This window comes from Arvicola amphibius, chromosome 1 (genome assembly GCF_903992535.2).
Source record: "Arvicola amphibius chromosome 1, mArvAmp1.2, whole genome shotgun sequence".
Lineage (NCBI taxonomy): Eukaryota > Metazoa > Chordata > Mammalia > Rodentia > Cricetidae > Arvicola > Arvicola amphibius.
The window spans coordinates 72,567,711-72,593,520 of NC_052047.1; the positions used below are offsets into that span (position 1 = coordinate 72,567,711).

The following is a 25,810-nucleotide window of genomic DNA, read 5'->3' on the forward strand; positions in this document are numbered from 1 at the left end:
GTGGGAGGCGAGCATGCACTCTTGCACAATGGCAAGGACGCTGTGAGCCTGAGGCTGTTGGCCAGCCTGCCAAGGGCCTACAGAACAAGATCAGTGCTGACTAGGGAGAGCCGGCAAACCAGGAAGGGCTGCCTGTTGGTCTGGGAGTCGATGTGTGAGAGCTGTGGGAGGTGGCGTGACTGTGTCCTTCTACAGAGGCCCTCAGAACAGCCTACAGAACCTCTCCTAAGGTGCAGAAGCAGCGCTCCCCTGGTGAAAACCTTGCCAGAAGTCTCGTAGGGGACCCAGCAGCGCCTGGCTGGCACCTGCCTACCTCCCAATTGGCTTCCCTCAATCTCTTCCCCTTCCTTGACCTCGGCTTCACCACACTCCAAATAGGACTAGAGGGGGCTCATCCATAAACTCAATACAACCAATCAAAAAATTTTCAAGAAAAGCAAACCAATAAACAAATACAGAAAACCAGGGTCAGAGACCAGGTGGTTAAAACAGACAGGAAAGGCCTCCTGAAGCTTAGCTTAGGGCAGGTACACCCGCTGCTGGTTCGCAGTTGCCCGCGGGCCAGACTACAAAGGGAGGTCTTGGCTAGGCACACAGAGCTTGGTGACAGCTGCGACTTTAAAGGCCACGCCACTGTCGGAGGTTAGGCTTGATCTATCACCTGGCTAAGAGCGAGACAGCAATCAGCCTGCTTGTCCTTGTCCTTGGCCATCAGAAGTGCCGCGGCAGCTGTTCAAACGGCTTTTTATGACAGGGTCAGTCATATCCCATAAGCTGACAGTGAGGCGGGCTGTGCGTTTATTTCATAACTAATCTCCAGGCACTGCTGCTCTGCTTCAGCATTTCATGGGAAAATGAAATACTTGACACAAAAGTGATCGGGAAGAGACGGGAAGATCCACCAGGCATCCTCACTGAGCTCTGGAGGGCACCGCTCCCCAAGAATGTACTGGATCTGCTTCCAGGGCAGAGCGGAGATAGGGATGCTGAGTTAAGGTGAACTGGGGGACCCCACCACCCACTGCAGGCAGGAGGCAGAAAGAACAGCAGGGCTTGGAATTAAATAGGACCATCTGTCCCTCTTGCCAGCCACAGTGTCAGACGAGGCACTAACAGGACATTGACTCCTCACTGTATCTGCGTTCACCTCTGTGAACTGGGTTCAATCTCAGCAGCCTTGATGGCAGCAAGGCCCAGGACGCGGGAATGACTGCCAATGGTGCCTGACAGCCTAAGCACGGGCTGTCAAGTGTCCTGTGTAGTACTAGAGCCCGGCAATGCCACCAACCTTGCCACAGAAAAAAACATTCCCATCTTTGGTCCTTGCCTTGGTTTCTCATTTCATGGAGCATTTCATGGGGCTGCAGAAAGGGTGGGATTCAGTCCTAAGGACTCAAAGGCTGCATCCTTCAAACACCATCAAAACCTGATAAAATGGGGCTGGGAGATGGCTCCATCAGTCAAGTACTTGCTTTGTAGGCAAGAAGCCCTGAGGTCGGGGGATCTGGGGCTCGCTGGCCACCCTCTGTAGCCCAAACTGGTGCTCTTTGGGCTCAGAGAGAGAGATGTCTAAAGAGTAAGGAAGAGCAACAGAGGAAGACACCCAACAATGTGTGTGTGTGTGTGTGTGTGTGTGTGTGTGTGTGTGTGTGTGTGTGTAGGAGGGTGACAGAGTATGTGTGAGCAAGCCTGGCACAAAATGACAACTGGCAAAGCTTAAGTTCTAGAATTCCAGCGGGGAGACAATAGCTAATAACAGTTAACAGCTAGTATGTATCAGAAACAAACGAACCTCAAAGAAGCATCCCCCCTACAGCAATGGGGTCTCCCCCCTACAGCAATGGGCATCTTCACTATAGTGATGGGTCTTCACCTACAGTAATGGGCATTCCCTTTACAGCGAAGGGTCTCCCCACTACAGTGATGGGTATCCCCTCTACAGTGATGGGCATCCCCACTACAGTGATGGGCATCCCCCACTACAGTGATGGGTCTTCCCCTACAGTGATGGGCATTCCCTTTACAGCAATGGGTCTCCCCCTACAATGATAGGCCTCCCCCTACAGCGAAGAGCATCCCCCCTACAGTGATGGGTCTCCCCGCTACAGTGATGGGCAGGCAGAAGCAGTCAGGAGATGCACAGCAGGGCAATGCACAGAACAAACAAATGCAACCATTTGCCTGAGAAGGCAGGGAACATCTACCTAGGTGCCAGGGTGTGGACTCTGTTGTAGTAGTAGGCAGGAGTAGGCAGCCTGTGCTGTGTCCTCTCTCGGTGTGTTATTCAGAGAAGCATCCTGTCCTACTGCCTAGGTGACCCATCACCCCCAACATATGTAGCCCAGCTCCATAGGCAAAAGAGCAGGCATCATACTGTGGACAGCCTCCCAGTCACCAGGCAGCAGACATGGGCCCTACTATCAAGACATCAGTGCTAAGGGCTGGGATGGGATAAGTCCAAGCACACAGGTGAGAGGCCTGCAGTGACTGGCAAACATAGCCCGTAGATACAGGCCAGACCTATCTATGGCTGGTTCCTGGACACAGGATTCACAGAAGGGATGGCGGGTACAAATGCAGTCCTCCAGATGACATAAGCTGTTCCAAAAGATTGGGGACCCACTGTGTGTAGTCCCCTCTCACATGGCAGGAAGTCCCGCTCTTCTGGAAGAAGGGGCTGCCTAGGTAGCAGTGACAGACTGCACACATAGTCATACTCTTTGGCTATACCATACTGTTACCTCTGCCAAGATCAGGGTGGCAGAGACAGCACATAAGGAATGAACTCTACCCATAAAGAAGGCACAGCCTTGCTTTAGGCCAGGTGGGATGAGCCAGCAAGAGCAAGCACTGGGCATGCTGCATGCCTGGATACTGACCAGGCATGAGGCTTTTGCTCTATGTCAGACACAAAACAAAACCAGGCTGGGTGGGCTTTTAGCTACACTAGCGGGAGGGGTCCACTGAGGTGAGGACCACTGGGAACATCTCTCCTGCCCTTCCTACCTGGTCAGACATCTTCCTGCTTCCTGTTTACCCTGCACACCGCCTGCCCACTGCCCCTTTCCTGATAGCTCTGCACCCCGTGATGTTTGCTTCACCACAGAGCCAGGAACACAAGGCCATGTGACCATGAACTCTCTGAAACTGAGCCAAAGTAAGCTCTTATTGGCTCAAGTTGACATTCTCAAGATGGGTCAGAGGAATAAAAACTGACTAAAAAGACACTTTTTCCTAAAGTCCGTCTTTCCCTTCCCCTAGCAACACCTCCTTTCTTTCATCTCATCTTTCTTCCCTTGCCATCGCACGACAAAACCTGGGGAAAGCCACAAGAGGAAGAAAGATTTGTGTGGGCTCCTTGTTTCCGGTGGGGGCTCAGCTAGCTCCACTGTTGATGGCAGGGGCACAGCATCATGGAAAACGGCCCTGGTGGAACAAAACTGCCCACCTCATGTCAGCAGAGAGGGAGAAGAGCGGGGTGGAGGGAACAAAAATAAGACACAGTCTTCCCGGACACACCCCTCACCCGGTGACCAACCCCCTCCAACCAGATCTCAGCTAGTGTCTGCCACCTCCCAATAATGCTGCCAAATTGTGACTGTATCATCAGTGGGTTAAGGCATTGATTACTTCAGAGCCCTTGTGACCAGTCACTTCTCCCAAAGCCTTGCTTCTGATCTCTACACTGAAGACCATGCCTTCCACAGAGAACCCCTTGGGGGAACACTATGTGCAAGCCAAGGCAGTGAGTATCTCTTCTGAGCTATGCAAGCTGGGCTCACTACATTCCCCCTGCGCTCTCCCTGGAGATGCAGTGACGAAGGCTAACAGCAGAGTCTGAGAAAGAAGGGGGAGGCTGAAGTAACTGTGACGCCAAATTGTGGCGCTGGGATGGAGAAAGGGCAAGGTGAGTGCATGCTTGGCTCGGGACTGATCAGCCACCTAGTCTCAGGACAGTCCCTCCTGCCCCAATGTTGCTTTGATGACCTGAGAGCTGCCTCTCCCTGCATTCCCTCTTCCTTCCCCTCTTCCCACTTTCCCCACTAACTTACCACTTCCCCAAAAGACACTTCTAAAAACCCACTAGCATCGTGGCCCTTCTACCACTCGGGAACCTAAAATAGTTCCTTTATGTATGAACTTCAGTCTAGATCCACTTCTCGGACGTGTCAGCTCACCCTGCACACCCCATCCCACTTCAAGTGGCATCCAAGTGGCACCCTCCAAACTAATCATCACCATGGCAGCATGCATGCACAGCGGCACACGCCAGCAGAAAGACCACGTGCAGGGAAAGGCACGGAAGCAAGAAGCCCTTAGCCTAGCTCTGTCTCTAAGGGCATGCACTCTGGGCTCATTCAGGCCGCCCCCTTGTCTACTACCCAGTGTTATTTTACAAAGATCAACACTGACCCTAAGGTGTCCCAGGAGAACCCTATGCCTGCCCCATCCAGCACACAGAAGAAAACTCCGGTGCCCTAGGGGAGCTGCCTCTGCCCCACACAGTGCTCTGGCAAGAAGCATCAAGTCAAGTCTCCTCCAAAGAACCATAGGAGACACTGCAGGTCAACTCCTTCCCTGCAGAATCCTGACAGACACCATAAACATGTCTTCCCAGATCAGCCTGGAAACCTACTGGCGTAAATGAATCTCACGACAAAATAGGACCAACAGGTCGTAGTTACAGACCGTAATCACAGGCGATTTTACTCAATTCCTTACTGAAGTTCTGCCTTTTGATTGGTCGAGGTTAACAGAGCCAACTGCTCCCTAACCCATCACCACCATTGTCTCTCTCACACACACATGCAGCAGGAAAAGGTAGCTTTAAACATGATAATTACGTCCTCTGTATTCGGGGGCTTAAATCTGGAACTCTCTCAAGAGAGTAAGGCCCACAAGAAGTATTAGAGCCAAGACTCTTGGGGGCATCAATACTCCCCACCCTTCTAGAAAGGACCACTTCCCAGTACAAATTTGTTCTGAAAATAATGATAAAATGGTAAGCTGGGCTGATATTGGCAGCTTCACTGAGATTAGCGGAAGTCAGCCACAGACACAGTTTTCTGTGGGGGAACATGTGGTCGCCCTGCTCCCCAACAGCAGCCTGCATCAGGAGCTCTCTCAATGAAGCTAATCTTCACTCCCCACAGTCACACCGGGCTCCCAATGGCCAGCGCAAATCTCGTCAGAGCCTGTGGGAGCTTTGTAAAAGTCCCACACACCCACAGCCCCTTCCACACTCCACGGTGACTTAGACACATGGGATGGATCGCCCTAACTTTATACACACTCATCTAGGAGCCAAGGAGCACAAGTCAATGAATTTTCTTCTTCAGTGAAATCTTTATTCATGTTGATGTACACTGTCTGTGTAGTGTTTATGATGTGTATGAGACTCTTCACATAGGCCAGAAGAGGGCATCAGACCCATCTGGAAACGTAGTTACGGTGGTTGTGAGCCATCCCATATAGGTGATAGAAACTGAATTCAGGTTCTTTGAGAGAACAGCATTCACTCTTAACCGCTAAGCCATCTCCCAATCACTGTAACCTACTTTATATTGTTTACAACAAGAGCTCATTGTGTAGCCAAGGCTAGCCTGTAAGTTTCTGTGCAGCTCAGGCTTACAAGGCAATTGCTTTTAAAAACTGTACGGTATCCAGTGGTCCAGCTTGAGCAACCCCGTGTCTGATTTCTGTCTCATCTCTAATTTCCCACTCTCTTTCCTGTGAATGACACTGAGGGGAATATTCTGTAGTGTGATACATATGGTATCCTTGTGGCAGGAGAAACAGCTAGAGGTGCCACGGATTCAGACTCATTACAAAGACTTCCCTCCTATTGGAGGTCCTGTGATAGCCAGAACCAGGTACACCGTCCCCATGAAGGAGGGGGAAAAAACACTTCCAAAGTGGGCAGAATGACTCCCATGGGAAAATACAAAGACAAAATTAATAGGACCCAAAGGCCCTGGGTATCAATCAGATGGATGTCCCATAGACAAGAGTGGGGAGGCAAAACTCCAACTCCCCGTGCATGCAGCATCTACACTCAGTCTTGTGGTAGTACTCAGACCCAGGATGGGCGTCCCAACGGAATGTATTAGAATTTAAGTCCCATCACCAGGATGCCACATTAGACCTCCACTTCCCTGCACAAATCTCAGGGCCAGGCACCACAAGCACCCACAAAGCATTTTTAAACTTAGGGAGAAAGTACTTGCTTATCCCACTAGCACCTTCTACAATAAAGATGATGATTCTAAAGCAGGGACTTACTACCCACACCCTAGTCCTGGAGGCTGATGAAGTCTGATGCCAATGGCCAAGGCTGAAACAGCCCCTGAAACATTCAGACCTTGAAGTGCTAACCCCAGGAACTAGGAATCTGACTTCAGTAAGAATTTAAATGGAGTCATCAGGGTGGTGTCTCAATCCAAGCTCACTGGTGCTCATTAAAAGTGAGATATGACAGAGAGACACACACAGGGATGATTGTTTGAGAGCATGCTGTGTGACAGCCAAGAAAAAGTTGCAAAAGGAAGGAACCTGTTCGTGTACTGAGCTCTGATACCCAAACACCAGAACCTGTTCGTGCACTGAGTTCCAATATCCAAATACCAGACAGTGGGGGGGAAATGCTTATTATTCAGGTGACACGCCTTTAGCACTTGATTACAGAAGCTCTATTTGATGCAAACATTATCTTTAAAGTATACGAAATCCAGCAGCCATTTGGAAAGTGATCTAACGAGCAGAATGTTCTCTGGCCTCCCAGGAGACTTGGAAACACCAGTACTCCTCAATCCTGTCCACTGTTCTGTCCTCTTCTGAAGAGAAGTACTGGGCAGCTGGATCAGACCACTGGCTTAGTGTATATGAAAGAAATGCCCCTTTATCCCCATGAACAGCTCCCCTTTCCTTCGTGAACACTGCTCAGGGAAGCAGCTCTCAAGAGCGTGAGTGGAGCTGCTGGTGCAGGGAAAATCTGCCAGACTTCAAAAAGTGTTGAGAACTGGACAGACTTGGGGAACATTGGATCTCTCACTACTGTGAGCTCTTCCCCTAGCCCATCACCTCCAAGCCAATGACTTGGGGTCTCTCTGGGTAATGTATCAGACAGCAATGCAACTGCAGTCGCCTTCAGAGAAAGTACTCTTCTCAGAGAAGGTACCTGATACTCTCCAGCACTTCCGCGCACAGCGGACCGTAAGGATGGGGAAAAGTCACAGCACACTGTATGTCCCACATCTGGGACGAGGCCCACAGGGTGGGGAGGGAGGTCCTATACATAAGACCTCAAGTAGCATCTTCCAGAAGGGCAGACAGATGTCAAAATGAGGACTCAAGGACTGCCTTGGCTGCAAGACTCACAAAACCACTCCTGTGTTACTAGTGAGAATGAAATTCTACCCTAGGCTCTCAGAACCAAATAAATGAAGTCTCACCCAAATGGCCTATCTAGGACTCCAGCTGGTCAGGAACCTGTGGGTTACCCATTAATTCTCCCAGACATATGCTACAGTAGCCTAGCTCCACACCAGAGCCAGCTGGATGGACCCCACAGCACTCTAATTAATTTCCTGTTACCTTAAAAATCTTAAAAATCACCAGGGCTTGGGGTGGACAACACAGAAATCTATAAACTCCCGGTTTCCCACTGAGACCTTGGACTACACTAAGAACCACTAATGCCTTTGCCTCTGCTGGGCCCGACCTCCCTTAGTGTCCCCATCTCTTCAGGATGGCTACTGAGGTGCATGGTCAGGTCCCCCTTGAATAACACCAAGAATAGGACGCTCACTGCCCCACGTGTCTTAAACTCTCTTCATTTCCCAATGTCCCTAACTCTACAGAGTGAAGATCTGACCTCCCCGGACCTGGTCAACTCTTCTCCATGTTGATTCCTTCCTGGGGAAGGGACAGAATTTTCCCATGAAGGAAACTTTACAGAAACACCTACACACACACACACACACACACACACACACACACACACACACACACACACACACACACACACACACACACACACACTGGCCTGAAACCACCCTTTCCTCCCCAGGATTTCGTGAATGCGTTAGAAAGCAGTGCCACCCATTTTGATGAGCTGCATGCAAGGACCCGGGCAGGTCCTCAGGGAGGCACTTCAGTGTGTGCACGTGCACAGGAACACCCGATGACTTCGTGTAAATGCACACACACACACACAGTGTGCTGGGAAACCAGAGGATGACCTCAAAATCTCCCTCTGTGGTTTCCTTGGCCATTGTTTACTTTCATTATTTAGGGTTCAGCGCCTGGGCATTTTACCTTTGAAGTCGGGAAGGAGGAGGGTTTACCAGATGGCTCAGCTGATAAAACATGCTTCCATGTGTGCAGGAGGACTTGAGTTTGATACCCAGAATCCATGTTAAGAAGCTAGGCATGATGGCATCTGCTTTTAGTCCCTGCACTGAGAAGCAGAGACCAGCAGGTTGCTAGGGCTCACTGGCCAGCCAGTCAAAGCTACGTGGTAAGTTCCAGGTGTGTGACAGACACTGTCTCAGAAAACAGGGTAGAACCAGAGGTTCTCTAACTTAACTGACCCCCTTCTTTTCTTTTTCTAATACATGTTTAAAAGACCAGGGTTGGGGCTGAAGAGATGGCTGAGCAGTTTAAAAGCACTGGCTTCTCTTCTAGAGAATCTAGGTTTGGGTCCTGGCACCTACGGGATGCCTCGCAACCACCTGTAACTCCTGTTGCAGGAGACACAGTGCCCTCTTCTGGCCTCTGCAGGTAAGGGGGGATGCTTGTAGTGTACTTACACACAGGCAGGCAAAACACACATTAAGACAAAACCAAAAAAATCTTGACGAACTGGGGCTATTTTTGCCCAACAGACTGACTGCCCTGCCTCCAGAGGCAGCTGGCCCTCTGGCACTATCTCAAGGATCACTCAGCCCCTGTTTCCTGTCAGTTGCTCATGGACCTGCGCTGGATCTGATTCTGGTTCCATTTCTAGTAAGAACACAGCAGGGGTGGTGCTTTCTTCCTCTGAGGCAACACATGACCCGCAGCCCACTTCCTCTTTGTGATGACGCAGACCACCCAGGATCAAGGCTAAGAACCAGCATCCCTCTAGCAACAGAACTTTCCCTTCTTGCTTTCTTTGGAAACCCCAAGACACTATCCTACAAGAAAGGAAATGTAGTGAGGAGCAGCTCTCAAGTGCCGGAGCCCTAGGGTTGGTCCCCAGCACAGAAGGAAGAAAAGTTAAACAATTATTTTTCTTTATCAATTGTTTTTTGTTGTTTGGGTTTTTTTTTTCTGAGACAGGATTTCTCTGGAGAATGTGAGTTTCTCTGGAATTCACTCTGTAGATTAGGCTGGCCTAAAACTCAGAGAACTACCCGCCTCGGCCTCCCAAGTGCTGGCCAAGTGCTGGGATTACCACAGCCCAGTTCTTTATCAATTGTTAAAATGAGTTTCTTAGCATCATCCAAAATTAACTCAAGAGTATTACTGTTATTTAAGTAATAATATTTTTAAATTCAGCTATATAGACTAAAATTGTGTGTCACCCAAAAGTAACAAAGCTGACAGCTGTTTCTACCTGGGTCCAGAACCAACTGGTCCCTCTGAAGTCCCTGATCCCGCCACCCTATGCCTGCGCTCTAGGACTAGTTCTTTCTAGAAAGACAGTCCACAAACAGCCCCACATTTCTGAATCCTGTGGAAGGAGGCAGGTGGGGAGAGCCATCATCACCACGCTGGGGAACAAAGCCCTAGAGGTGTGAATGTTTTGCTCAAATGTAAGGCATCCATGGAATTAAACATTCAATTACACACAAATTTCCTTACTCTTCCTTTATAATCAAGTCTATGAAAATGACAGCTTCCAGTAAAACACAAAGCAACTTTTTTTCTACAGAAGCTACTCATGTAGGGGAAGTTCCCAGTGTACTCAGGGAACACAGTTATGACAGCATATGCTGATATCTGCAAGCTCCAGACTTCCAAAATACAGCAGCCTGCTGCAGCAGAAAGCACTCAAACGTGTTCTCAGTGATCCAGGAAACTAAAGGCACCTGCTTCTCCGAGTAGACTCTGTAATCACAGGAGATCACAGACACAGTAATCTCCTTCCCAACACATGAAGGAAGCAGGGTGGAAAAAGGCCAAAAGAGCCACATGTAAGTGAGGAAGGAGCCTGAGGTCAACTCAGGGCTCTCAGACAAGCCACTGATACAAATTCAGGGAGCAGGGAATGGTATCTTGCTGGACACCCCTTTTGAAGGTAGAATGCTCTCAGACTATTGAAATACTATGCCAACAAATGTCCCACCTCTTTACAATGTCACCAGGACACACAATAACATAACAGCTTTCCAATTCAGGAAATAAAAATTAAGTAAGGTGTCCTGATGTGGGGCTCTCCTCTGTATGCTGTGAATATGTTTTATTACCATTTGTTAATAAAGAAGCTACCTCAGCCTATGGCAGGGCAGAATATAGTTAGGCAGGAGTCCAAACAAAGATACATAAAGAAAGAAGGCAGAGTCAAGGAGAAGTCACGTAGCTGCTGAAGGAGTCAGATCCCGGAACCTTATCTGGTAAGTCACAGCCTCATGACAAAAGACAAAATAATAGAAATGGGTTAAGATGTAAGAGCTAGCTATGAATATGCCTAAGTCACTGGCTAAATGGTGTTGTAATTAATATAGTTTCTGTATGATTATTCGGGTCTTGGCGGCCAGGAAACAAATGAGAAGTCTCTGTTTACAATTTCTAACAGAACTTTATGGTAAGTCCTATGACTGAAGACACCATACACTTTAGTCATAGGATGTGGAGAAATGAAGCAGGTGCTGGCTAAGAAGCTTCCTTGCTGCTGGCTAGCTTTCACAGTACTAGAGGATATGTGGGGACATAGTCATTAACAGTCTTACCCAGCTATGAACCCCGGGAACTACAATAATGACCCTGGTGAGGCCAGATCTGTCCATGGGTGCAACATGAACAAGAATGTTACTTTTGCTTTCTAATCACAGTTAAGGCCTACACTGCAGGCAGAAAAACACACCTGTTACTGTAAATCTGGCCAAGAGCCCATGGCTGGGAGCTCACTGGCCCCAGTGGAGAATCTGGTTATTATTCTGCTAAAACAAGCATAATGAACCAAACTGCCTATGAACTCAGATCTCTCTACCCATAGAACACTGTGGCTCTCAGACCTCACCCAAGGAGTCTTTGGACAGTGGTTAACACAGAAACTGACAACGGATCAAAATGCAGAGGATGAGGGTCAGTAGAGTTTTCAGCCACAGCTGTGACATCTTTATCTCTTTCCACCAAGGCTCAGAACCATTACAGAAGGGATGGCGGTGGAATGATTACAAAAGCCAAGACGCTGGGGAGGTCTGGAGCAAGGAATTGTGCCTGCTGGACGTAACTGGATCCCTCCATTCATGACTTCATAGCAGCTACCGTTGCCTGCACAAGACCTGAGCAAGACCAAGCCCGTCAACATTCCAGCATGGACACAGAAAGCGGTTCATGAGCCCCATCTCTAACTGGGGAGTTACAGACAGCTGATGTCTTCTGGGTGAGGGAGAGCCATGTTTTTAACATGGTAGGCTGACCATGCTCCAGTGCACGGCCCCACACATAGGAGTATATATGTATGGGTAGCACATATTGATCTTTATGGACTTATTATTACTTAAAAATAGTAATAATGATGATAATAATAATAATAATAACTTAGTTTGAAGGGGATACGGAGGTGGGGGTAGATCTGGGAGGAGTTGTGGGAAGAGAAAGGTGAAAATGATAAAAATAGATTATATGAAATCCTCAAATAATTAGTAAAGATATTTTCTAAATGCTTAACTGGAGGAAAACAAATAGGCATTTGACTCCACTCAGTAGTCATAGTTCCTTCCTTCAAAGATCAAACACGGTCACTATCTTCAATGTTTCCATATTAATATGCATGGCCATGAGAAAAAGAAAGGAATCCCATTTAGCGGACTTGTCTGGCTCACTGCAGGGCAAAGTAGCCACCAGATTTGGCAGCATTCCCGTCACTCAAATCCCTGCTTCCTGTGAGTCCTTCAGAAACAGGCTATAGCATCCTGGGGATTCAGGTCAATATTTAAGAGGAAGCGGCTTTGGAGCTGATCCTCAGGGAATCAGAGGAGAGGAGGAGTAGGGGGCCATAGGGACAAGGGCTGTCACCCTGCCAGTCTCGCTTCTCACTCTGCCAGCCTCAAATCTACACCGTGAGAGGACAGAGTGGTGAGAACCCAGGCCCTCAGCCCAGCGCAGGTATTTAGTCATTAGCTAAGGCTTTGTGTTCCCCTTGGGCGGAAGCTGACACCACCAAAGGTCAACACGTCCTGGTCTTGCATCACAATCCTTCCACCTGCAGAGATGGGGACAATAGCTCAAAGCCAGAACCAACCTGGCTTGCAAATGCGGGTGACAGGCTGCATTTGGGAGGCTGGCTTTGTCCAGTGTGTTTGTTGGGGGATTTTCCATTTCCTAGTAGGATCGGTGCTGAGACTTGTAGCTCCCAGCTACAGATGACAGCACCAGGCTGCCAGGAACCTCCTCTCTGGGGCTGCCCTTCCCAGAAATCCAGAACACTAAAAGCCTCACAGTTGGACACAGTCAAAAGATGGATGTTATTTCAGGTGTGGTAGGGAATGGTGAAATCAAAGAAAAGGCAGGAGGATCAAAGTCTGGCTTGTGACTGAGGGGGAAGTGTCACAGACTTCCCAAAGACCTGGGCCTCCAGGGTAACAACATTTTGGATCCTTTAGAGCAGAGCTGAAACAAGTCCCAGGTGGACAAAGGTCTAAGCTCAAATCAGGCATCCCAGGGAACCATCCATGAACACTGGCCTGGTCCTGGCTGGCCTACCGGGATGTTGCTCACTCCATCCCTGTTGGCGAGATAGGAAGCCCTAGGAGGACGGCTCTGCTGTCCTTCCCTGAAGATTCCTGGAGAAACAGGTGTCAACGTTCTACCCAATGCCCCTGACAGATTAAAGCCAAAGGCTGTGTCTGTTTCTATGAACTTTCTCTCTGTACTCTACCTCACCAGAGCCTCTCTGACTCCATGCCCGCTATGTGCTCTTCCTGGGAAGGCTACACCACTGCTCTGCAGCCAGAGTGGCTTCCTCTCCACTCAGTCCACAGTTGTCTAGGGAACAATTAAGCAATATGACAATGTCTCCTAGAGTATTGGCTTCCCAAGACACTAGAACAAGGATCCCACACTGCATACCCTAAAACCACGGGCATTTATTTCCCCCCTCCCCCATATATGGGACAAAAAAATGAGAGACTGGAGTCTGCAGAGCCACACCCCTCTCAGACCTCAATGCTGGCCCTGCCTCTTGCACCTTAAACACAGCCACTGTGGTCCTGAGATGTTAGAGACACATTTGCTTCCATCTCTGCCTCCACCATCACATGGCCTTTTTCTTGCTGCGGTGCTTTACACAGGTACAGCCAAAATAGATTCATGTGTTTGAATGCTTGACCCATAAGGAGTAGCACTATGAGGAGGTGTGGCCTTATTGGAGGACATGTGTCACTATGGGAATGGGTTTTGAGGTCTCATTATGCCCAGAGTATGATACACAGTCTCCTTCTGCTGCCTGAAGATCAAGATGTAGCTAGAACTCTCAGCTCCTTCTCCAGCACCAAGTCTACCTACATGCTGCTATGATGATAGTGGACTCTATCTCTGAAACTGTAAGCCAACCCCAATTAAATGTTTTCCTTTCTTAGAGTTGCCGTGGTCATGGTGTCTCTCCACAGCAGCAGAAACCCTATAAAAACACCTGCATATTTCCCCGTGTGGATGTCCTGCATGTCCACCTTCCCTGAGTTACAGGTCTGAAAGAGGTGCAACTACAATCATTTTTAGTTGTCTCTATACTCTCTAACTTCCCAGCAAGAGCTCTGACTATCTCTGGGTTCTGTGCCTCCTTGAACTTGCACTGAACCAAGCCACCTGCAATGCACACTAGAGCTTTCTGGGAGGAGGCAGAACAAGAGGTTCGACGCCCACGCCTTAGCAAAGTGGAGAGGGCAGGAAGACCAGACAGGAACCAGCTGGTAAGAAACGGGCCTGAGGCTCTTAGGCAAACAAGAACGAGAGCTCCCCAGGTGCTGCTGACCACACAGCCTGCCCACTTTATAGTCATGTGACCTAGGATAAGTCACACCAGCATGGATATAAGCCACTTCCCTGCCTTTGCTTATTCCACTTCAACCTGCTCAGTCTCCCCAGATCCTCGATCTCCAGGGTTCTCCTGCTTTCCAACATGAAAAGCCACTCCTGCATGTGCAATCAGGATTCCCTGGTGACTGATACAAACCTACTCCCTAGGACAGTACGTGAAGTAAAAGCACGACCAATATGTGTGTGTGTGTGTGCGCGCGCGCGTGTGCGTGTGCGTGTGCGTGTGTGCGTGTGTGTGTGTGTATATACACCATTTGCCTCTGCACTTAAGCAGAAAGCTGTCAGGTTACTGTTTAGAGCGTGGTTAGGTCTCACAAGAGATGCACATACACCCATCTGACAGTGCTACCCCACGCCCAGGCTTCGAGTGCCCGGTCTCCACAGAGGATCCTCTGGACACCAACGTTGCATGACCTCCATACCCTTGCCCTCAGGAAGTAGAGGATTTATTTCTCCAGAGCTCATCGGACTGGTTCTCCCTGTCAGACGCCAAAACAACAAGATAACAACACAAAGCAAACAGCAAAACCACAAAACTCAAAGACTTCATTGTCCTCTTCAATTCAAAGAAAAGCAAAGCAGGCTTTGCATTTAACCTGTGTGTTCCGTGTAGCGTGAGGACACTGGAAACCTTTTGTGTGTTTATATGTTTGCTTGGTTTTTTTGTTTCAATTGGTTTTGATGTTTCTTTGAGACAGGGTCTCACTGTGTATAACTTGCTATCTGGCCAGGAACTTGGCTTCAGACTCACAGAAATCTTCCTGCCTCTGCCTCCCGAGTTCTGGAAAACTAAAGACATGTATCACCATGCCCAGGTAGCGCTATTTTAACACATCTCTTGGTCTCTACAGGGCCCCCACAGGAAAGTGGTGACACGCCATTTCACAGAAAAGAAACCCAGATCAACATCATAGGATTCTCTGTGCCATGGACTGGATAGGACCAGAGTTACGTTTAATCTGACACTTGTAAGTACATTCTATTCCTTACATATACATGTGACCACATACATGTATACATATGTAGGTGTACAGAACAGCTAAGCTGCAGGTCCTGCCTCTCTCATCATATATAAGTAGATTTAAATAGACCATAAACCCACAACGCCCCTCAACATTTCTGAAAACCCTATCGCACTATTCACATATGGGTTTGGGTCTGAATAAAGTTACCATGAAGCAAACCTTGACAACCACAAGACAGCTCTGGGTCAGGACATGTTCTATCACCTGGATCAACTTCCTCTGTATTTCCTATATATGTTTCCCCCTTTTTCCATCCTTACAAAGTGCCTGGCTTTATCCAGGGCGTGTGGCACAGGCCTGTGGTCCTCATTGCCGTGGAGGCTAAGAGAGGAAGCACGAGTTCGAGGCATGCCTCAGCAACTTGGTGGAACCCTGTCTCAAAGATGAAAACGAATGAAGGGCTGTAACAGTCCTCTTGTAGCTCCCTGATAGAGGAGTTGCCTAACATGTACAAAACCCTGTACTCATTGTCACTCTCACACACACACACACACACACACACACACACACACACACACGGCCAATCACCATGGTTTTCTTTTCACACAGACTCACAGGAACTCACAGCCTGCACGCCTGCCTCATCAACAACGTCATGATTTACAGAGAGAGGTCTGCCTTCCAGCTCCTCTTCTCAACCACAACTACCTCTCAGTTCATGTATTATTCTAACCTCACATCCCACTGCTGGAAGCCAGGAGGACAAACAGGTTCTGCCATCAGGAAAAAAAAAGCCAGAAGGCCAAGCATCACAGGTAAACGACTGGCAGCCGTTCCAAAGGTCCCTCACCCCATCATGAAGGCACCTTTGTTCCCACCAATAAATGGCATCCCTAGAGTCAGTCACTGATCAAAGGCTGTCACTCAGTCCATCTGGCAAGGCTCATGGTGCCCTTCTTACTGTCCAGGACAATGAAATCTGCCAGAGTTTCCAACTGTCACTCCCCAAACCTTATCACTCCAGGAGTTCAGAAACCTGGCGGCTCGCTGAGCTGAAATGTGCTGGATGATGTGAACTCTACAGGTTCACACCTACCAAACAGAGGGAGGCAGCACACGCTACAGGTGGAGAAAAGGCCACCAGCACAGGTCACAGCAGCAGGGCAGGAGGTGCAGGCAGCAGGACAGAGGCACGGGCAAGGCAAAAGGCCTCAGAAGCAACTGCCCGCTACAGCTGCATACAGCACACCCAGAAGGCACGCAGGCCACCTGCTCCCCAACCTGGAGGTCTGCTGAGCCACCAGAACCCCTAAGGTCACACAGGCAGAAAGAGCCAGAGTATCCCAGAGGATGTGTGTGTCATGTCAGCTCAGACGACACTGAGACCAGGAATATGGGACTCAGAAGACACAGGACAACAAAACCTCTGCTTGTCAAGTTCATCCACGAGCAGTGAACCCTGGAAGAGCGTCTGCAGATACTGGTCCCAGAATGGGCATCCCACACACGTGCCTGTGAATTCATGAGATGGTCACCAGTCCTGGACAGGAAATACAGCAGCCCTAAATAACCACTAATTTCCTCCCCACTTTTACTAAGTGAGCAGTTTTGCACAAGACAGCTCCTTGTTTTACAAATGAGTTACACTAAACACTAGAAGCAGCACTGTAACCATCCTGGCGGGAGGGAAGATATTCTAAAGAGCCCAGAGTGGCCCTCCCTTAGCCTACCAGACTGCTGAGACAAAGGCTCCCAAGGAATTGGAACTTCCCCCAGGAAACTCACGCTGGGAGAAGGGGAAAGCTAAAGCCTGGTGCCAGTCCGAGGACTCTCCCAGGAAGGGTTCACACGGTTCTGGCAACTAGTCAGACCACCTTGTGGGAGAGAAAAGACCCGAGATGACACATAGGACCAACCTTGACCAGGATTGCTCATCTATGTAAACCTCTGTTTAGACCTAACTGCGTATCAGTGCCCATGAAGACAGACTGGGGGTGGGGATGGGGGTGTACCAAACCTCAGTGAGCACACTGTGTAAGTTTTCTTTCCCTGGTTCTTCCGGTTATTTGTCTCTTTAACTGACATGTTGAGGATGGGTGGCCAAGCCTAGCTTGTTAGGGCTGTTAGGACCCAGGTTGTGACTAACTCCAGAACAGTCACAGTGAAGATGTCGCTCTAGCCTCAGCAAGTGCACAGCTGCAGCTAAAGACACCACATCTGAACGACCTTCAGGACTTGACTAAGTCTCAGAGGTGACCTCAGGAGGCAAAGTGTCAGACACAGAGAAATTACTCAGCGAATGACAACCAGGAAAACAAAACTGTTCTCAGGTAACCTGACCAGTCACATGTTTAGTGTTCTCCCCGTGCCATCTGAAAGCGTGTCCAAGCCAATTCAACGTCCATGGCCAACGTGAGAGGGTTCTCAGCCCACACGGGGCCAGAAGTACAAGGAATATTAGATGCTTTCTGAACTAAGAAATAATGCTGAGGACTGCAGGGACAAGACCCTCCCGTGGTGCAGGTGTCACACAAGGGAGACTGCAACACACAGCCGAGTGTAGGCAGCAGGGACAACGGTAGCCTCAGCTTGTGCGTGCGTGCGTGCGTGCGTGTGTGTGTGTGTGTGTGTGTGTGTGTGTGTGTGTGTGTGTATTTGGGTGTTAGATGTTAACGAAAGAAGCTTAAAACATTTTTTTAAAAGTAAGCATCAGCTATGCTATTACGTTTGGTTATACCACCTCAGTCTGTGTAAACACCAGCTAGCAATGTATTTCTCAGAACTTAAGCAATGTATGTTTTATATTTATGTATATGTATAAATATACACAATCAAGTATACATAAAAATCATTTAACAGACATGCATGCAAATTCATAGGCATAGCAATCAGTAATTATATACAATATACACACACAGGAAAAGTATAAACAATAAATACAACATTTATAAATATAATATATATTCATATAAAAACAACGAATGCATGTATAATACACATATTCATACAAACATAATAATTATAGGTAGGCATAATACATACATCTAGGTACCCTTACACTTATAACAAAGACAGGCAGACATGTCTCAGGACCCTGACTATGCAGTTTACAGAGAAGTGAAGGGGAGGGAGTGGCAATGGCCCTAGGCAGCCCTGAAACCAGCACAGCAGCCTGGATTTAAGCATACAGTACTCTGTACTCAGTGCTCCGGCATGGTCTTTATAGTTGGGTAGAAATCCCTCCAATGACGTCAGATGCATAGCTTACATTCCCAGAGGAAGGAGACCTTTGAGCGCACTCAAAGGGGCAAGTCACAACAGCCATCTTGTGAATGAGGCATCTGTGATGTGCCAATCCAGCATCCCTTGGCTTTTGCTTGGCTGCCAGCTAGGTCACGGACCAGCACCACCCTCACTGGAAACAGAAGGAAGCTGAGGCTCAGCAGTGAGGCGGAGTCTGAGTGTGGCTTCTCCGGGAGAACAAGGCTGCTATGCCACCTCTCAGCTGAGCCCTCAGAGAACGTCCTACCACCCTACGAGAGACACAGCACCAGCCTCATGTCTAGAGAGCTCTGGGCTCTGTCCACAATGACATGAAGGCAGGAAAACAAGCAAAGACACCAACTGAGCCACCGGGTCCTACATATAGGAGAAGCAGGGTGGCAGCATGACCCCATCCAGAAGGGAAAAGTCAAGCAATACACAAAAGGCACCTTGGGAGAGATGGCAGGCCACTTCTTTCCCTCACAAGTAAGGCTAGGGCAGTGTGTGCTCCACAAACAGCCATAGGCAGCCAAACAGTGGCCTCTTCAGGGCCACTCCTGACTGACAGTAAGAAGACTACCTTGTTCTCCACTTCCCAGTCCACAGGCCTCCTCCCAGTTAAGAAGTCACTAGAAGGCAGGTGGCCATGGCACACAAAGCAGACTCATTTAAGAAGCAGAGGGAAATTTTACATTCACCTAATGACGCATCAAAGAGAAAGTGTTGCTATGTTTACTGTCAGTGCGATAAAAAGCAGGGCACAGCACGTGTCAGAGGTGACCTTGCTGGCATTGTTGGGACACTTACAAAGCCACCCTGGGACACTGGTACTGGCACTAAAGACAGCTTAGGTACCTTTCGCCAGGGGGGCAAGCCCCAAGGGTAAACGCTACTGATCCTGAAGTTTGCCACTACAAATGGGCACAGGGATTTTCCACCTTTTTGTTTGTTGTTTGTTTGTTTTTCGAGACAGGGTTTCTCTGTATAGTCCTGGCTGTCCCATCTTACTCTATAGACCAGGCTACCCTCGAACTCAGAGAGATCCGCCTACCTCTGCCTCCTGAGTGCTGGGACTAAGGGTGTGAGCCACCTAGTCCAATAGGATTTTCGATCTTAATGAAAACAAACGAGAGTGTACTTCCACCCTCTAGGTGAGCAAAGTCCCCAGGGAGAACAGAGCTTGAACAAACAGGAAGACCACCCTACCTGCTCACACCAAGTCCCAAAGGGAAGTGACGGTCTTACCTGGCCCGGGTGGACTTGCACAGAGCAGGGAACCGCCACCTTGAAAGGGAAAAGAGACATGAGCAAGGGGTTCTCAGGCAACAAGGGGCACAGTAGCCAAAGCGGGTTCCCTTAGGCTGTGGTTGTGTCGGGATGCCGGGACTCAACAGAACCTACACTCTGCTAACCCTGCGGAAGTTGGGAACCCTCTTGAGAATTCCAGAAACGGCTCTTCCTCATTGGGGAACATGAGAAGTGGGACCCAGAGAAGGTGGAGGGCTCTGAAGGGTGGTTTCAAGTTGCCCACAGTCTTTACAGTCCCACTCAGGGACGGATTTCCTCTGGGCTGCTTTCTCTATAACTGTCTATGATCTGTGCATACAAAACTGAAAATGGAGTCTGTACGTATTTATTCCTGTCGACTGTGTCACCACGTAAAATGGGAAAGAACTTCCCTTGGACTCTCACTAAAGCATCCCAGGCAAAGCTGCGAGACCTCAGTTAATCCCCCAGCTCAGAGCAGCACCTTATTGGCCAGGCAGCTGTGAAGGCTCAAAGAGCAGTGGGAACACAGAGACAGAGAATGCTGCGGCCCTCAGTTAAAAGTCCCTGTGGGAGTCAAGGCATTGGACTGGCTTCTCCTTCCTTTGGGAGGCATCCGAGGACCTTGCCCCCGTGACCTTTCTCCTCGCTCTCCCACTTCAGACCCCTGGCTCATTCCAGTTCTCTAGGAGTTTTCTGGAACTGGCAAAGAAGGAGACACGAGGGGCCTGACTGGTCACTGCAGTTCAGGCAGCAGTATGACCTTGGTCCCTGATGGGGACATTATTTATAGGCCTCCTGCTTATCTTGCCCAGTAAGTTTCTCAAGAAACATGTGACACATGGCCACTCATCCATCTGGGACACGCCATTATTCCACCAAGATCATGACTCATGTTCTTGGCAGAGACAGGGGTCCTCTGTTTTTGCACCTCACCTCTCCCTCAACTACATCCTCAGCAACTCTGGACTCAGACAGCAACCGGCAGGCAGAGAAACACCTAATTCAAATCTGTGTGTCCTTGGCTCCACATGTCCATATTAAATTTTGGTAGGTGGGTGGGGGAAGGAGTCCATAAATAAATGTAAAGTGAAAACTGAAATGTGGCTTTGGAAACGCAGGGAGCTGGTAACGGGACCTTACAGGACGGTGACTAGGCTGGACCCCATGGTTAATAGAATGCTATGATTCACTCCATTCCAGCAAGCCTGCAGTTGGGGCACACAGGCATCCTGGTGCCTTGTGACAGTCACACTGGTAAGGAACGCATGAGGAACCAGGCTCTTCCTTAGGATGTCACCTGAGTTCCACAACACGGAATGATACTCATCACCACGCAGAAATGGCCTGAGAGGGCATGAGAGGACACAGAGGCACATTAAATGTCTGTCACTAAGATGAAGCAGCCAACCTGAAGATGCCACCTGCTACGTTGAGTCCAACTATGACCTTCTAGAAAACACACAACCACAGAAACAGTGAAATATGAGTGGTTTTCAGGGGCTAAGGGGAGAGATGAGTAAGAGGAAAACCAGACAAATGCTGAGAGCAGCTGAACTATTGGACTGACATTGTCATGGTGGGTACATGTCACTGACAACAGTCCAAACTCGCGGAATGAGCAACACCCAATAAACTCCCTACCTACACTATAGGTTGTGGACCTTGGTTAACAATGTATCGATTTTGAGTCATTAAGCAGTCTGCATTACACAGACTTTTATATTTTTTTAAAATATTTATTTATTTGTTTTTATTATGTATACAGTATTCTTCCTGCAGGCCACATTACAGATGGTTGTGAGCCACCATGTGGTTGCTGGGAATTGAACTCAGGACCTTTGGAAGAGCAGGCAATGCTCTTAACCGCTGAGCCATCTCTCCAGTCCCTACACAGACTTTTAAATTCACCAAACAAGTGCTTAATTTTCTATATACTGAAAACTACCCTAAATATAAACTTTATCAATATTTTCAAGTAATTGACCAAAAGGATCGTAGAAGGAGTTCCTATGCCACACCAGAAACTTGAGTTTAACAACAGCTAAAGACTGGCCATGAGCATTGTCTTTAAGTCCAGAACTTGGGAAATAGAAGCAGGTGAATCTGTCAGTTTCAAGCCAGCCTGATCTGTGTAGAGAGTTCAAACCGGGCAAGGACACACAATGAGACATTGTCTAAAATAGACAAATGGGGGGGGTCAGATGTTTTCTGTATCCCACATTCCTATATAAACAAGTGGTGTTCAGGGTGGAGTCCTAGGACTGCAAATGAGTAGAGTTACTCAATAAAGTTCCGGACAGACCATCTACAATCAAGGAAACGCATCAAGATGTGTCTTCCCAATATAGCTATCAGCAGGTATCAGGACAGGAGACACCAGGACGTAACCAGTATTTCCAGTTTCTTCCTCCTTGTTTGGAATAAGGAGGGCAATTGCCCACAGTCGGAAACCATGAACAGAGGCTGCCTCTCTCAGGATACCAGTGTTCCTGGTCCATGCCAGTCTCCTTGGCACTAAGAAACATGTGCGCGCTCAGCAGTTCTGTGATTGGGCTCTCTGGCTGCTTTTGTAGGCTTGTAGGTTCCACCTTCCATCCAAACTGTCTAGAAAAGCAGGACACAGTTTCTCCACACTTCCTTCTCCTCATGGGAGCCTAGAAAGCTCTAGGGTTTATCATCATTGCTGCTCTTTTCCCTGTCACCTGCAGAACCACCTGCCTACCTCCCCAACTCCATCTCCTGAGGATGAAGAGCCAGGTGACATAGCAAGAGCGGCAGTTGATAAGCTGTCAGAAAAAGGATTGCTACCCAGGGTCCAGATCAGAATGTCACCTCATGGTATCTGTTTCTGACTTATCCCCAGCTGCAGCTCTGATCAAACACTCTGGTCCTGAAGCCCCTTCCACATGACGGAGGGAAACACGGAGACCTGGGCTATCTCCAGGCTGTGTTCAGGCTATCTACCCAAGGCCATGAAGTGCACTGAACACTGAGCAACACACACGAATGCAGTGGACTTGGACAAGGGCCCAGTGCCAACCCACCCTCAGGTACAATCCTACACGTGTTTCTACCCCCGGAATCTCTGAGCTGGGATGGCTCCTTCGGTGTATGACTCCTTGATATGCACCGCCCACCCAAGGCATACTTTTTAAATATACATTAGTCGTGAACAAGTTGCAGAAGGGCGGAGACTAAAGGCCTGCAGGCTGTGCTCCAAGCAGCAGGACACACCCTCAGGGGGCCTCACATGCACAGGCTCAAGTCAGCGCCATAAATGTCCTATAAGACACACCTGTCTGCTGCTCTTGGTTCTGAACCCTACTAACACAGAAAGCGAGTATATTCTGTCCTGAGCGTGGGACGCTGAATCAAGCAGAACTGGTCCTCAGACAGACGAAAGACAGCAGTTGGGTCCCAGTTGCCTTCCCCTCCACTGATGAGAGCACCCACTGGACTTAGGGTGGACAAAAGGTGGCAGTAAAGGGGCAGGTCTGGCAGCTACAGAAAATCCCAGGAGAGAGCTACACTCTGAGCTATGAGCATAAGATGTTGGAACTCATGTCCTTCTCTTACCCTGACCCAGGGCCTCTCTGAGAGACCTGCATAAGAGCCATTTTATGGCCTTTACTTGGCTTGGTCTGTGGCCTAATCTGTGGTTACCAAGGACAACCACAAACAAACAAGGCTGTGTCCAACCCACACCTGGCTGTGTGGGTGCCTGGAACCTGCTGATGTTGATAACCTTGTCTCGGAGCCAGCCAGATCACCAAGGCGGAAGCAGGAGGGGCCTACTGCCTTCCACTCAGGACTGTCCCAGGGGTGAGTATGTGAACGGCAGTGTGCATATTTAAAATTCAGGGACAGGGCAGAAGGTGAGGAGGTGGGTTCTATGATACAAGGCTTGCGTAGAATATGTGATGGTCCAGCCAAATTGAGCATTTTTGAGAAATGTGTGTGTTGGTCTGACAGTCTGTCTAATTAGAAGTCTTGAGAGTCCTGTGAGTGAGCTCTATTGTGCGAGACAGAGAGAGTAGCTAAGTGTGTATATGTGGATGTGTATATGCGTACACATGTGGGAACATGTGTTTGTGTGTCTTCCCTGTGTCAGAATGTCTGTCTGTGAGCATGTTCATGTATGTATCCATGTGTATTAGTATGCCCAATGAGTCCTGTAGTCCTGAAGCTAGGACAAAAGGCAGAGCTTTGACCAACAAGTGAGTCTACCTTAAAAAATAAAGACTCGTCCACAGCCAGCTGCCTCTGCCCCCTCACCATGACCAGCAGGAGCCTCTGGGGTGAGGAGAGGACCAGGTCTACTGTGACTGTGGCTCCCAGAGAGCGAAAGGGCAGCCCAGTTCAAACAAACACACAGTCTGCAGACCCTGTCTTCCTTCTGATTCACACAATTAAAGCATGAATTCGGCAATAACTGTCATGTTCGACTAAATTACATTTCAGCCAAGCCATGTCAAGAGTGATTCTTTTCCTGCCAGTGTCTCTAAGAGATGCATGGTTGTGACCACTACATGCTACTACATAAACAGAATAAAGGTGAATTCAACCTTTTGTCAATCATTAAAAATCCCAATCCTGTTGGGTCCCGTGAGTGAGTTTCCTAGAACGTCACGGAACTCTGGAGGGAAGAATGGAGAGACAGGCTCCTCTAGTTTCCACGACCGGTTCACCACTACAGTGAAAGCCTGGGTGCTTTCTGGCCCCTTTTCTCGTTCGCTCTCCATGTAATTCTGCCCATGGGAGGGCTCTCTGAAGTTGGCATCAAGCATGCGCACACAGGGATGTGGAAAGGAGAGTCAACCCAGCGATATCAGCCATCAGTCATGTAAGGCATTCAGCAAAGGCACACAGGGGCTGGGGTTGCAGTGTGGCAGAGCCCAGCATGCACCGCACCCTGGACGAAACAAATGCACCCATAAATAAAAGCACATAACTTCTAATAAATCCACCAACAACCTTTCAGGAGCAAGATAAAGGAACAGAGGAGAAAGGTGAGTCACCAGCTACCTCAGCACTGAAAGAGCCATCTTGGTGCTCACGTTAACGTGAAATCGCTTTGATCAGAACAATGACTCACGGCTACATAACACTGGAGGCAAAATTTACTTCAGCTTCGACACCAAGCCAGAAAGAAGGGCAACAATTTCCTTCATAATCAGGAAAGTGGGGGCTGGAGAGATGGCTTTGTACTGACTGCTCTTCCAGAGGACCCAGGCTCAATTCCCAGCATCCACATGGCAGCTCACAACTGTCTGTAACCCCATTTCCAGAGGACCCCAAACCCATGGCAACAACACCGACGCAGGAGAGTGGAAGAGATATTGTGGCTGCCTGGGCTTGGGAGAGACCCACAGAGATGCTGGTGACTGGTCACTGAGACCCACAATGCAATGGGGTCAGGTCAGTGCTCATCTCTGCTGAGTGTAGCATCTGGGGCAGAGGAGTTTTCTAAGAAGCGCTTTTATCACTTTATAGCCCTTACAGCGTATGTCAAATATCACTGACCAAAGAACTGGTCCATTGTACTAAGCTTGAGAAAAGGTAAGTTGTAAATTTTTTTTATCGCCAGGATTATCACTCACTCTATATGGAGGAGGTGAATCAAGAGGGAAGTTCCTCATCCCCGATCCTGTCACTTAGCAAAGGGACACATTACTTTAATACAGTCCATGCTAGACTGCTGGGGCCACCGTGAAGCCCCATAGACAGAAGGCTTAAACAATAGAGGTTTTTATGTCTTCAGCCTTGAAGGCCAACTGACAGACTGGCTGAGGTGACTCAGGACTGTTTCCTGCTGCTTTCTGGCTTGTGAAGTTGCTCTCTCCCCGTACCCATACATGGTCTTCTGCCTCCCTACCTGAGTCTTAAATTCTTCTTGGAAGGACAAAGGTCACAGGGGATTAGAACCCACTCTGGTGACTTCGTTTATAAACTTCACCTCGTAAATGACCATTCTTACAAATACAGTTCAGAGAGTCGGGCTTTCCCCCATACCTTAAGGGAGCATCGTTGAGCTGAATAGTTAGTTATCAAAGGTCTGGGAAAACGAG

At 48.7% G+C, this 25,810-nt stretch overlaps 1 protein-coding gene across 3 annotated transcripts in view; it reads right to left on the bottom strand.

The window, feature by feature from the left end:
- The window catches only part of Tns3 (tensin 3), a 230,020-nt gene that overhangs the window by 129,188 nt on the left and 75,022 nt on the right, over window positions 1-25,810 (bottom strand). For 2 of the 3 annotated variants that reach the window (XM_038325227.1, XM_038325246.1), the window contains exon 4: window positions 19,719-19,757. The exons of the other annotated variant lie outside the window; for it this stretch is intronic. The gene's annotated coding sequence lies outside the window, so the exon portion shown is untranslated. The remainder of the gene's footprint in view (window positions 1-19,718; window positions 19,758-25,810) is intronic. 3 annotated transcript variants of the gene reach the window in all.